The sequence below is a fragment of the Cupressus sempervirens genome, chromosome 4 (genome assembly GCF_028749045.1).
Source record: "Cupressus sempervirens isolate cs-2001-9-10 chromosome 4, ASM2874904v1, whole genome shotgun sequence".
Lineage (NCBI taxonomy): Eukaryota > Viridiplantae > Streptophyta > Pinopsida > Cupressales > Cupressaceae > Cupressus > Cupressus sempervirens.
This window is the reverse complement of record NC_143121.1, coordinates 837,716,745-837,732,282: the sequence shown is the minus strand read 5'-3', so window position 1 is coordinate 837,732,282 and position 15,538 is coordinate 837,716,745.

Sequence of the window (15,538 nt, the reverse complement as noted above, 5' to 3'; positions counted from 1 at the left end):
GTCAAGGGATGGGGTTTGTGCAAATTGATAGTAGAAAATAAAGAGCCTTTGCAAGAAGCCATACCTACTGAACCCAAAGTCCTGCTTGTCAGTTTGACTGATCCTTGGTTCTCTAATGTGGTATACTATTTGACCTACGACAAATGCCCAAAGAATTTGATTAACAAAGAGAAGCATAACCTCGAGTTGAAGGAAGTGAAATATGTAATTTCATAGGGTATACTTGACAAGAGAGGTGTTGATGGAACCTTCCTGAGGTGTGTGGATAATGAGTAGTAGTAGAAGTTGTTAAAGTTGTAGCATTCAGATATGTGTGGTGGGCATTTCTCTTCTATGGTAATTGCCTTCAAGATTCTAAGGAATTGTTTTTATTAGACAGGCATGTTCAAAAATGCATACCTATATGTAAATAATTGTGAGAACTGTGGACCCTTCATAGGTCACCCTCAAATTGCAACATTACCACTAATGCTCGTAATGATAGATGGGTACTTTCACCATGGAGTATAGATTTTATAGGAGTATTGAATCCCCCATCCAGCATCAGCCATGTCTATATAATGACGGCCCTCGATTACTTCACCAAGTGGGTGGAGGAAATCCCTACGAAGAAAGAAAATTCTCAAGTGGTGTACAATTTCCTGAAGAATTTCATATTTGTCAAATTTGGGGTTCTTTAGAAGATAGTAGTAGATAATGCAACCTCCTTTTCATCTGAAGAAATTTTGATGTTTTTCTATGAACATAGTATATCCTTGGCCCATTCTTCAAATTATTTTCCCTAGGGTAGTGGGTAGGTGGGATCCAACAACAAGAACCTAGTCACAATGATGAAAAAATTGGTGAGTGACAATGCTCAAAACTGGCACAAGAAGATGTATGAGGTGTTATGGGCTGATAGAATCACACCGAAGAGAGCTATTGGCATGGCCCCTTTTGATTTGGTTTATGAAGTGGGAGCCCAAGTATCTATGTTGTTGGAATTATCTGGATCAAAGTTGCAATCAGTGCTTAAGGACCCATTTTTTTAGGATTCATTGGAAAATAGGGTGATGTACTTGAACTATCTTGAAGAAGAAAGGAATAAATGGGTGGATCATATTATTGAACACTAGATGAAGGTCAAGCAAATCTTTGACATAAAAGCCAAAGCTTGCAACTTCATGAAAGGCGACAAAGTTATATTGTGGGATAAAAGAAGGGAGTTGAAGGGTGCACATGGTGGAGATCAAAATGTATTGAGAGCCAAAATTGAAAGAGTAAGAGGCAATTATGATGAAATGAGGATGAAAGAAATAGAAAATATTGCTCAATTTGTCAACTAAATCAAAGAAGTTGTAAGTGTCATTAAAATTATTGAAGTCATCAGTAATGAAGAAGTTGGATTTAAAGTATTGAGAACACTATTGTCTATTTATGTTATAAGAGTATCTGATATTTAGGAATTCAAAGCTATGTCTGCTAATGATCTTACTCTTAAAGGTTTAGTCAGTAGATTAATTGCATTTGAGTTGAGTAACTTTGATAATAATGTGCCTAAAATACAAAAACTCTATTAAGTCATCACTAACCATTGGAAGTTCAAAAAAATAGAAGACTAGAAAGGATGAGAGTGATTTAGATGATAAAGAGATGAATGAAATTAAAACACTATTGCCAAGGAGGCCATCGAGAGGTAGAGGAAGATTCAAAGGTAAACTACCTCTTATATATTTTAAATGCAATGAATTTCATCAAATTACTACTAGATGTCCTAACAAGAACATGAGTGATAAGAAAGATAAGAAGAAGAAAAAATATACAAAGAATAAGGATTCATAGGATTACAAGGACAAAAGAAAGAAGTCATGTTGTATTGATGAGGAGGAACACATCGAGTCAGATTCTAATGATGAGAATGAAGGAGAGTAAGTGGTATATATTGTTGTTTTTTTTTTAAAGAAGACCCATATGAGGAAAGGTATGAGGAAGGAATATCTCTTATTTCTCATGTTACTAAAAGTAATACATGGATTATTGATAGTGGATGTTCACATCACATGATTGGTGATATTAGTAAGTTTGATAAACTAGAGGAATATGATGGTGGAACTATTAAACTTGGAAATGATATTCCATGTCTTGTGAAAGGTAGAGGATTGTTGATGTTAAATGATAAAATTAGATGTGATGATGTTTATTGGGTTCAAGGACTAAAGTTGAGTGTTGCATAGCCAAATAATATTGTAGGTGGAGCCTAATCAGACTTAGAGATTAATTTTTTCCCACTTTATTTGGTGTAGTTTCCCCCTAGATTTTACTATAGGGGTTTGGGGATAGCACCCCAAAGAAAGGGTTAGGGGATAGCACCCCTTGTGGGATCTTGGGATAGAACCCCAAATGTGCTTTGTATCACAATACAGGGTGGGGTCAAGGGGCAATGCCCGCATGGGGTTTTTTAGTGGTGTTTTCCCCAAAATCTCAATTAACTTAATTATTGTAAAGGCATGAGCTACTATTATTCTATTTGATGAATTATTCTAGCCCTAATTTTGTAAGCAAAAAAAGAGCTTGTATAAAATGGCTTAAGGTTAGGGATTTCATAATGTATGATGAGATTGTATCTTCTTGTGGTGGTATTGAGTTATAAGGGATTAAATATTTGTTAGCCCTAGTTTTTGAGTCACCATAGTTTTTTTCATTATCTTATTCTTCTCCCTCCCAAGATATCATTTTACCCTAGCATTGAAATTCAAACTTTGTTGTGAGATCCTTGTGTAAATCCTTTGAACCACTTTGAACCTCTTTGAACTCTGGCTTAAATTAGTTCAAAGTAGTTCAACCAAAGGTTTAAGACTAACTTTTGATCTTATAGGTGGAACCTCTCAAGTATGTGATTGGCTTTCTTTTGAACCACTTTGAACCTCTTTGAAATCTAGTTCAAAGTAGTTCTGATACTAAAGGTATTCATTAGGGAGCATTATTAGCATATGTAAAGACAGTTGTACCTAATGTGTCAAAGGTGACATCCAGATGATGATGTAAACATCTCATCCAAATTTTCATTAGCGCATATGAGTAACGAGTTGGAAACATGGGTGGTAAAGAGAAAACCTCTTGTTTGGGAACTAAATCATGTTGTTATGAGAGTAATAATGATTGCAAGGATATTTTTCCTAAAGTGAGCATGTAATGTGTAAGTATCATAATCCTTTGAAGTATGTGAACTGGCCCATGGTGATCTCACCATAAATACCTCATTATTAGGTGGTACTTTGTTTGGTATGATAGTTCCCCTTTTTAACCCAAATAAAAATTCATTTGTTTTATCCTACTCAAAAGTAAGTCAAAGGTACAGTGATGGGAGAAGAAGGAAAGTGTTCTGGTTTTCAATGGATTACAGGTGAGAATGTGAAAAATATCTTTTTTTCCATGCTAAACATACACACATATGAAATCAAGACAAGATAGAAATCATGAATAGATGGGCCTTACATTAGGTATGCAAATTTGATGGAAGCATGCATCTCTTTATGGAAGTCTTTAGGAGAAGTAGGGAAAAAATAAGGTGAGAATGTGAAAAATATCTTTTTTCCCCCTTCTGTGTTGTCATTTTGCTCTTGGAAGAACACCTTGGAAAGTCTATTATTTTCTATTAAAATGAAGTTCGTCATGCATTTCTTTGGGAATGTTTCCAGTCTCGAGTGCAAAAGGTTTGTTGTTTAGGATACTAACTTGATGGGGATTGGGGTTTAGAAGTTCCAAGAAAATTTCCTAGACCAGGCCAAGTTTAAGGGGTGTCTAGAGGTCCTGAAAAATGGTATCCTTGAAGCAGTTGCCTTTCCCCCTACATTGTTAAGTCTAGAATTACTTCATCTTTGTATTGATCACTATGATGTAAAAACCAAAATTATACTGAATAATAATGGGAAAATGGCTTTATCCATCACTAGAGAAACTATTTCATCTATTTCCAAATTACCTGAGTGTGCCTTTATTGGTTTTGGTCCCACTGAGTCCTTGGTTAAATACTAGGAGAATCCTGCAAAATATCACAACCAAATGGCCAAAAAGTGGATAGAAACATTTTATAGTGGAGGTTCAAGGTTGCCTAAAATAATCACTAAAGATCATATGAAACCTCACATATATGACTTGATGGTTTTATTGCACTGAGCTAAGGGTTTAGTGGATGTGCAACTTTTTGAGGGTAGGATTTTTCATTACATAGATATGGTCCTACCTAGGAAACAATTTCTTGACTGGGTGGAATTAATAGCTATCTCATTAAGGAATCAGCTCAAACACTATCAGGTTTCTAGGTAGAAGTTTTATATGTCCTCTTACTTGACCTATTTTCTTGTATGTGCCAATGACCTCACTTCTATTCCCCATCAACCCTGGAATTAGGATATAACAATATATCAGTATTACCCCTTGTTAAAAAGAGACTGAATGTTAGAAGAATTTAGGAAGGTGTGTGATGTCTTTATGGGGAATGTACACCTTAGTCTTGTGAAAGCTCTTATGCAAGTGATATCTCTTAAAGCTCAAAGATTGATTAAAACTTATGGGATTTTTTACATCTATTTCTTGAGGTTCACGTACTTAAGAGTAGGAGCATTCGAAGAGGAACCTGTTAAACTGCCTCGATATGCCTTGGATTGCTTGTCTTGGAAAATATATGTAGACAAATGTTTTATGTAATGAAAGATAATCTTCCTAAAGAAAGTGGGAATCTATTTTTCTTATTAAGCTTGGTTCTTCAGCCTATAATAAAATGATCAATGTTTCTACAATCAGAATTGATCTGTTGAACTTTAATCTTGGTTTATATCAAGGAAGAAGAGAATTTGATAATAAAAAGTTTGCAACATTGGTGCTAGGCATTAAAGATCATTTTCACTCAGTAACTTTTCTTGAAGATTTGTGGGAAGATTGCAACAAAAAATGTGAGATTATTAAAAGAGACCACTCAAGGTTAACAATTCCCCAAATCATCTTTCATTAAAACTCAAATTCAAATTGGAAGGAATAATTGAAGATGGTTCAAATGTTGTTGAACTAGGTAGGGAAGAAGTAAATGAACATGTTCAACTTGATATTGATTAGAATCGGGATGAAGAGGATGATATAAACCTTAGGACTAGATCTATATTTTCTTGCATAGATAACTGGTTAAAAAGGAGAAATATAAAATTAGTTAGTGAAGAATAGATTGCCAAACACACAAAGGTGGTTTCTTTCTCTAAACCTTTAACCTTTGATATTACAATTTCATCCAATGTTGTAGGTCGTACTTCAATAGCTAAGAAGAAGAAAGAAGGAGTGTCCCCAAATTGACTGATGGCTCTGAGAACCAAGTCTAAGAAGACCAAGTTTTCTACACCTGCTCAGGAAAAGTTCAAAGATCATGAACAAGGAGCAATAGAAAGGTGAAAAGCTTACTCTGCCAAGCACACAAGAGATGAACACTGAGATGATAAAAACTCTAAATATAGTTCAATCCAGTTTTATGACTCCTCCTAAAAATAGTCAAGAAGAATCAGTGACTAATACTATTCTACCCTAGTTATCCAATTTTGTGAGTAATAAATGTAGTTTGTAGCCAGTGTCGGTGCTGGTCAAAGATATAGTTACTAAATATGTTGCTCATACCCCAAAGAGAAAAAAGGTGAAGAATGATGCATGTCTGATTAAGAACCCTATTATGGGGAAGGCGATAGTCAAAGTTTCCACATACAGAGAGAAGGAAGGTTCAGTTGAAGTGGAAACTAGGGACTTTAAAGTGTTGATCTCAGATTGGTTTCAAAAAGTGAGCGTCAACACACTTAAGTTATTTACTTAGTTTATGTCAAACAAGTAGTACATGTCGAGCACAACATATATATTATAGAGCATGCTAAGTCAAAAGTGAGTATTGAGCCACTCATGTGTTAACAAAATAGTGGATGTTGAGTGATACAAATGTCAAGTCATAGCATAGAGAATAGTATATGTTGAGCATCAAAGACTTCAGATGCTGAGCGACACAATTTTGACATACTTGTTTGTAATGGCACAAAAAACTATGTAAACCATTTTTTAGCTGACTTAAAGATTGAATTACATTATTTTGGAGATAAGGATGAATCTCAAGTTGGATTCTTTATGCAATTACATGAAGCCAATTACAAAAAGAGAAGGTTTAAGCAAAAAATGGATGAATCACAATTGTGGATTCATACCTAACCCTAAGTCACCGAAGTATTTTTAAGGAAGACAAACCCTAAACTATCTATGAGATGTGATGTTGTGAAGAAAGTAGTTTGCATGCAAAAAATAGAGCATTCATGGTGGCCAAGGAGTTATGAAGTGAGATTGCATTGCAGAATTAGTTAGAACAAAATAGAGGAAAGGAAAAGAATACAACAAAGAGACATTTGATCAAGGAGGATTGAGGATATACAAATTTAGAGGTGATCTATTATTAAGCAATCAAGTGTTGACCATAGGATCAAAGTTGAGACATTCTAATAGGTGATTTCAGTCAAAGTCTCTTAGCAGAGTAGTTCTAATAGGTTGTATTAAAATCCTTTAATAGGGTGCTTACTTAATTATAAGTTAAAGTCCTTTAACCAGGCACACTTCTAACAGGGTGTTGAAATCCTCTAATTGGGTAAGATCTAACAGTCTTTGTAAGTCTTTAACAGGGCAGACCTTTCACAAGGTAGATAATGTTTTGCGGTCAAAGCATTGTAACCTTCATTGGATACACTTTATTATTGCAGTAGTGGAGATTTGTGGGTATCATCCCCACCCTAGTTTTACTTTCTCATTGAAGGGTCTCTAGGTAATCATATATGGTGTTAAATGTGTGAATGTTTACTTGTTTACATGTTTTACATAGACATGCTTTACATAGTATTTCAATTTACTTGTTAAATGTATGAGATGGATGTGTAGTGAAAATTTTATGGGTCCTAATGTAAACTACTAATTCACCAACCCCCCCCCCCCCCCCACTTCTCAGAAGTTTACCTTTCCTATTGTAATTCCAACAATTGGTATCAGAGCCTAGTTCTCTGAAAGAGATGCTTTGTAGTTTTGAGGAAAGATCTTGAAATGAAAGTCTACAAGTTGGGAAAGATTATTGAAAATCAAGGAATTCAAATACAACTCATTCTACACTAATTGGATGAAGCAAGAGAAGAAATAAAGAAATCTTTGAAGAGAAGAAAAGAAATTGCTATTGCAAAGAATGACACACAATACAAAGAGATAGACACTACTTAGCTATTTACAAAAGGAGAATTCAATAAATTTGATGCAGCAATTGCAGATCTAATGGAAAAGAATAGAGCCCAAGCTAAGGAAATTAGAAATCTCAAGTTAGAGCAAGAATCACAAGCTATACTGCTATGTGAGGTGACTGAACAGGAGAAGAAAGCTATGGAAGACAAAGCAATGATTGAAGAAGACAAAATAATTTTAAGCAACATATTGGAAGAGAAGTCAGCAAAGCTAACCAAGCTTTCCAACATGCAATTGGATACTTTGAGTCAAATGATGAATGCCAACTATGAATTGAATGTCAAGGACATTGAGATAACAACATTGAAATTACATAATGAACAATTGCAGAATGATCTAAAAAGGGAAAAGGAATCTGCTGAAATTTTTAACAAATTAAATGAAGCCATCAAATACTTTGAGCAATTATTGAGATCTCCTAGATCCAATAATGATACATCTAGACTGGATACACAAGTACTGAAAAAGGAGAGTCATCCAAAAATGTTGAAGAAAGGAACAAAAAAGGTAAGAACTCTAAACCTACTTGTCATAATTGTGGTAAGAGAGGACATACTACTAATATGTGCAAGAGAAAGACTATAAATCAGTATGTCAAATATAAGAACATAGTTCAGTGCCAAAAGTGCAACAAACAAAGTCATCAGGCACATGAATGCAGAACCATCACCATGCAGACACATAGATTTCAAGGATATTGTTATAGTTGTCAAAAGTATGGACATAGAGCTTTTTAATGTAAATCTAAGCCCATGCGGTCATCAAACAGCCAAACAAAGGTAAGGAACAATGGAAACTATTATAACTAGGATTATAATACAAGATATAGCTGCCATTATTGTCAAGAATATGTACATGTTCCTAAAAATTGTATTAGGACACACTTAAGAGGTGACTACAATAGGTGGTTAAGTCAAACCATATGTTTTAGCTACTTGAAGATTGGTCACGTCAGTCAATATTGTCCAACAAGGACAAAGGCACCAAGTTGTGAGTTTGATAAAAGCAAAGGAAAAGTAGATGTTGAACACATCAAAGATGAGATGAACAAAACATGGAAGAAAAAGGATGGTTGCAGCACATCAAATGGAGAAGAAATCACTTCACCTAATGGGTTAGGTGATCACACTTCATCAAACTAAGCAATCAAGAGGTATGTGGGACTGATATTTAAAGGTTATAGCATACATCAATTCCAAAGGAATTTAGTACTAAAAAGATCATATAAGCATCAACAAAGATGCAAGATGTTGCTAGGAATTCAAGAAAAATCTAAGTTTTCCATGTTTCTGCCGAGTATGAAACACTTCCTATGTGTACCGAGTAAAGTACTAGAAGATGCCAAGTTAACATATTGGCTAAGTTGATATCGAGCTCGTAGTGGTCGTCGAGAAAATGAAATGTTAATGGACGTCAAGTAAGCCTGAAATTCATTTATGCCAAGCTTATAGCTATGTAAGCACTCAAGATTTATTGCAAATTTTCAATGGGTATTTGATCAATTTTTTACTCATTCTTTCACCATTACAAAATTGAGAAAGAGTTAGGAGAGAAAAAGGAAATTTGGAAATCCATTCAAAGTAGTTTTAGAAGATTTGAATAGCAATTCTACATCATTTCGTCAGATTTTATAAGGTATTTATCAAGAGCCAAGTTACACAATTTATATTTTTGTAAACCCTAGTTTCACGAAATGGCATCTAGTTCAAAGAACATAGAGGGTAAGGAGATTTTAAATGTTTAGCTAGTTAGTAATGAAGTTAAGAAACCCATTTTCAAGGCTATTCCTAATATTTCTTACAAGCAAGACCCCTTTGTTGTGTTATCCATGATACCACCAAATGTTCTAGTAGTGCAAGATGTCAAAAAATGCTATAACTGCAAAATTGGTAGCATTGGTGATATGGAGATCAAAGAAGCATACAATAGATTATGTGAATGGTGTTTTGAAAGAATAATTCAAAATTTTCGAGAGGATAGGGTTAACACAAGCCCTAGGTTTTCCAAATGTCTTTAAAACTAACTAGATAAGAATAGTCCTAAGCAAAATTTGTGATAATTCATTATGGTTGGATAATGGACCAATTAGAATAACCAAGAGGATAATTCATAGAGTTACAAGTTATCCAACCCTAGATTGGCCTAAGACACTAAGAAGTGATTCAAAAGAGGTCATTAAGAAGAACACTGGAGATGTATGGAACAAGAGAGGCATGACCATTGATAGAGTTTTTTGTCATGGTTTTTTCACACAAGTTTTACCAATCTAGTAGATTAAACAGTGTACCCTATATAGTTGTAGATGTAGGATATAAAATTGTGAAGAAATATCATACAAATGATCTAGCAAAGCTACAACTACAGCAACTTCTTGACAACCTTGGAGCTATCAGAAAAAAAAAGAGTGCACAATGTAAATTTGGTTCTATATTGATATGCATATTCTTTTATGTGCAAAAAACTTTTCCTACTTTTGAAACAGTTGCATGGAAAACAAATAGATCAATGGCAATACAGATTGGTGAATAAATTAAGCAATTAGGAGAGAATTTTGAATCCATGATGACAAGTTATTTTGAAGATTTCAAACAATCAATGAAGAAGAGAATGAGAATACCAGTATCTCTAGTAGAAAAGCACTATGATGATATATGTTTTCTAGCAGATGTTGATTATACATATGTCCAAGTTGCTACACCAAGGGTGAGATGGTTGAAACCCTTAGGATATGAAATCAATGTGGATGAAGCTTTTGCAACTATAACAGCTTTATTGGAAAAAGAGGTTGACAAAAATGCAAAGGTTTTTGGAAACTATGAGATAGCAATGTCCAAAATCTCAATGGAATTGAAAACTACTTCTAGTATTAAGAAGAAAGATAAATTGGTGAAGAAGTTGAAAGCAATATTTGGAAAGGGTGTCGAGCAAGAAGAAGAAGAGGAAGAAGATTCTCAAACCCAAGCACCACTAGCTTTGACACAAGTTATGAGAGAAGACCAAGGAGAAGAGGAGATTGAGGTTACTGAAGGTGTTGAGGAAGAACCTACACCCACTAAACAAAAGAAGAGGAAGGCCAAGGCCCAACCTGTGGCAAGGGAAAAGAAAACTATCAAACCAAGCCAAGCCAAGCCTACTACACCTACTAAAAGAGCTACTACACGTACAATAGCACAAAAGGCTAAGGAAAAGACCAAACCAACAAAACAAGAAGGTCAAGTACTGAAAAGGCCAAGAAGGAAATATGTGGCACAAGCAGATTCTGATGAAGAGAAAATAAAGTCAAATGACATCAGCCAATTCAAAGTGGTAAGTCACAATCCTCTGTCAGATCTTGAAAATCTCTATGAAAATATTAAGAATAGTGCAGATCTATCAAGATTTCCTCATGTAGATTTTGACAATCTTGGTAAAGTGGAGAAAAATCAAGTGGAGGAGGCTATCTATGCCATGATGGCAAAATTTAAGACTACCCCACTAGATATTTCCAACTCAATGCCTAAGAGTTTGTATGATAGAGTTGAGCAGAAATGACAGTATTGTCTAAACTTGGAATGACAAATTAGAGAGACGTCTCTTGCACAAGTAATGCCTAAACTAAGAGTCAAATTGCTAAGGCTATGAAGTAATATGAAGTTAGGTTTGTACCTAAATATAGAGCCTTCGACATTTTGCAAAATAGCATTGAGGATGTAGTTAAGAAGTCCACACAGATGTGGAAACTCATTTATGGGTTAACTATAGTAAAGGAAGGTGAGGAAGAGAGCCCATAGAGGTAAAGGAGGATGATGAAGAAGATGATCATGACGATACTGTTGAGGGAGGAACTGAAATGCATACAGATGAAAAGGCAATAGCTGAGCCAGAGCAACAAGAAGAACAGATTGTACAAGACACACAATTGTCGAGTGTTAGCCCTCAACATGTGACAAGTGAAAACATTGAAACAATCATAGTTAAGTATGTTTCTGATCTATCAACTTAGAACATCAATCCCCTATCAGAGGAAGATCTCAAGAAGATACTAGATCAGTCCACACTACAAGAAAAACTTTGTAATAATCCTATATTGGTCAGTGTGGAAGAATTGCAAAAGAAAGTGACTAATACAACAAGGGATAAGGTGAATACACAAGAACCACCTACAATGCCCCCTCAAGTCACTCATGTAAAACCTTCGGACAGTGTATCTAAAGCTACATCAGAGAATATTGATACACTTAAAATAAATACAATGGAAACACAAACCACCACTAAAGAATAGCAAGGAATAGGTCAGATAGACTTATCTATGCCTACAGCACAAGATCAAGGTGCAAGTCTATGGAAGGAGTATTAAGGCAATCAGATATGTAATTGAAGATAAGTGGAATGACGCACAAAAGGAGTCAAAATATATTAAATCAAAAAACATAATAGGGTGCATTGTAAACAAATTTGCAATATGGACTAGTGAAATTGCCTGCTTGGCGTTCCCTCAAGTATTCCCTTGTCCAGAATTTGTAATATTTTTTACTGAAATGTAGTGCCCACACATAGTTTGATTTTCCATTATATTTACCAAACTCTTTTTATGCTTATTTCATACATGTGTTAGTTTCAAGGGTATTGGATTTATAATTATGAAATTATTTCATGACTTGGATTACATGTATATCAATAAAGAATTACTTGGTTGACTATATTTCATGTGTTGTTCAATGGTGATAGTTACTGGTGCATTAATGATGCTCTAATGGTTTGTAGTTAATAAATGTGATTTCTTTCATAGCAATGTCAGATGATGTCACGTCATTGTGGCAAAATAGGGAAAGCCTGAAGAGAAAGAGATGACACCACAACTAAAGGAGCAAACAATTATATAAGCCCTGGTAACCTTACCAACATCTGGCACTCCTTCCACTCAAACTCTTCAAAAGCCAAGCACAGATGCAACTCCATTGCAGATCTCAGTGTCAAGCCCGAGTACATCAAAGGTAGAGAAAGTAATCCAATATGGAGATGTAAGCCTTGATGAAGAAATTGTTCTACCAAAGTATGATTATGATACAATAACTATATAACAAATGGGAATACTCCAACAAGCCCTAGCAAGGAAGAAGCATCAAGAAATGCTTAGAAGAGAGCACAAGCAAAAGCAGGCACTGTAGGATATTAAAGACATCTTTTTAGATGCATTCAGTCTACCAACTCCAGATGAGACCAAGCCACTTATTGAACAACTGAAAAACATAGTGGAAAAGGTCAATGATGTCGACCTTGATACAAATGGAAAATTATTAGAATGGTCATAAAAGAAATTTTAGAACAAAGTGAATGAAAAGATATCAGGTGATATAGCACTAACACAAGTTTCATTGCAACTAAGGTTGAGGATGTGAAGAAGGTACCTGAGAACATTTTCTCACTGTACACTAAATTGTGCAAACCAACACTCTTCGCCCAAGAAACTGGAAGTCACATTTTGAGCTTGGAAAGTCAAATAAGTTCATCAAGTACACAAATCCCAATGACACTAGCTCAGAGTGAAAAGCACTTCAAGACACTACTACAAACCCAAAGTCAATTATCGACATTTACAGTAGAGAGGCCAACATAAGGGCCAAATTGATTAGCATTCAAACAACTTTGACTCCCCATACGGAAATTTTGCTCAAGGAACTAGGTTATGCTGAAACTCTATTGAAGAAAGATCCCCATCTTTCAATATTAGATGGCCTAGTCCACCTTGCTATTGAGCTTGCTATCCAAATCAAGTCTTTGGATGTTGCATGTGAAAAATGGGATGCAACTCTCAAGATAATCTTAGATGTCCATAAATCTTTTCTAGACAAACACACTATAAGTGTATAGCCCATTGACATAAGTGTCAAAAAGGGGGAGATATGTGAAATGTTTTGGGGGAGAACAAGTCAAAGGGGGAGAGCAAAAGATAAAGGAGAGATAGAATAAAGGGGGAGAATAAGACAAAGGAGGGGGAGAATAAGCCAAAGGGAGAGAGCAAAATGAGAGAATTTTGGAAGAGATATAAGGAGAACAAAATTTTGAAAACCAAGAGGAAGAGTAAGAAGCATCAAAATACAAGGAGTATCAAATGAAAGAGTATTAGTTAAGGCATATTTACTCAGTAGGAGTACAAATTTTGGATACAAATAGACCTATGAACTTAAGGAAGTTATCAAATTTTGAAGTATCTAAGTTGTTACAAAATTTTGAAATTTTGAAGTTTTGTATATAACCTGAGTTAAGATATGTTATACTCATAAGGAGAAGGATATTAATGCATACTCAAGTGTTTTTGACACTCATGTTAAAGGGGGAGATTGTTGATCTCATATTGGTTTTGACAAGTGATTGTCAACACACTTAAGTTATTTACTTAGTTTATGTCAAACAAGTAGTACATGTTGAGCACAACATATTTATTATAGAGCATGCCGAGTCAATAGTAAGTGTTGAGCCACTCATGTGCCGAGTCACTCAAGTTTCAAGCAAACAATGGATTTCAAGTGATATAGATGTCAAGTCACAGCATAGAGAATAATATATGCCAAGTATCAAAGACTTTAGATGCCAAGAGACACAGTTTTGACATACTTGTTTGTAATGGCACAAACAACTATGTAAACCATTTTTTAGTCAACTTAAAGATTGAATTAAATTATTTTGTAGATAAGGATGAATCTCAAGTTGGATTCCCTATGCAATTACATGTAGCCAATCAAAAAAAGGGAAGGTTTAAGCGGCAAGTTGGATAAATCACAGTTGTGGATTCATACCTAACCCTAAGTCACCAAAGTCTTTTTAAGGAAGACAAACCCTAAACTACATATGAGATGTGATGTTGTGAAGAAAGTAGTTTGCATGCGAAAAATAGAGCATTCATGGTGGCCAAGGAGTTATGAAGTGAGATTACATTACAGAATCAATTAGAATAGAACAAAGGAAAGGAGAAGAATACAACAAAGAGACATTTGATCAAGGAGGATCAAGAATATATCAATTTAGAGGTGATCTATTTTTAAGCAATCAAGTGTTGACCACAGGATCAAAGCTGAGACATTCTAATAGGTGATTGTAGTCAAAATCTCTTAGCAGAGTAGTCCTAATAGGCTCTATTGAAATCCTTTAACAAGGTGCTTACTTAATTGTAAGTTAAAGTCCTTTAACCAGGCACACACTTCTAATAGGGTGTTGAAATCCTCTAATAGGGTAAGATCTAATATTCTTTGTAAGCCTTTAATAGGGCAGACCTTTCACAGGGTAGATCATGTTTTGTGGTCAAAGCATTGTAACCTTCATTGGATACACTTTATTACTACAGTAGTGGAGATTTGTAGGTGTCATCCCCACCCTAGTTTTACCTTCTCATTGGAGGGTTTCTAGGTAATCATACCTAGTGTTAAATGTGTGAATTTTTACTTAGTTACATGTTTTAGATATACATGTTTTACATAGTATTTTAGTTTACTTGCTAAATGTATGAGATGGATGTGTGGTAAAAGTTTTATGGGTCCTAGTGTAAACTATTGATTCACCCCCCCGCCACCACACCCCCCCACCTCAGAAGTTTACCTTTCCTATTGTAATTCCAACATAAAGTTACCACTGTTGACTTGAGAGTTCTTACCAGAGACACTAGCAGCCATATTTTTAAGTTCTCAGTTGATCATATGTTAATTCAATTAAAGAAGGACAACAAGGAAAAGAGAGAACTCAAAAAGATTCTTCTCACCATGGTAGAATACATAGATTCTTTAATGAATGTTGGTTCCCTCCCTTTGATACAAGTGCCTCAATCTTTTGACCCCATTTCTTCCAATAGTCGGTAATTGGTTAAGCAGATGCAGAGAGGAAGACTGCTTTCAGAGGACATTAATGAATGGGTAGTATCCATTGTGAAAGAAGGAAGCAAGTTTATTTTAGACTTAACTACCACAAATGCAAAATGGGAAGTGTTATTGGGAGAAATTCAAACTCTTGTTCCTACATGGGACACAAACCAAAGTTAGTGTCAAGCAGTCGTCTTTCAAGTGCATGAAGTGGAAAAATACAATGTAGTGAAATTCCTAAACGAAAAACCTATAAAGATCATAGATCCTTGTATGCTCTTCATTTTGAAGAGTAATATGGGTTGGAAAGAGTCCCTTTATAAAGTGGTCATAGAGGACATGTGTTTAGTTGAACGTGAAGTCACCAAGATACATAAGGAAATGCTAAAGGATATGCAGATAATAAACCCTATTAGCATCTTGTAATTCGATGATGG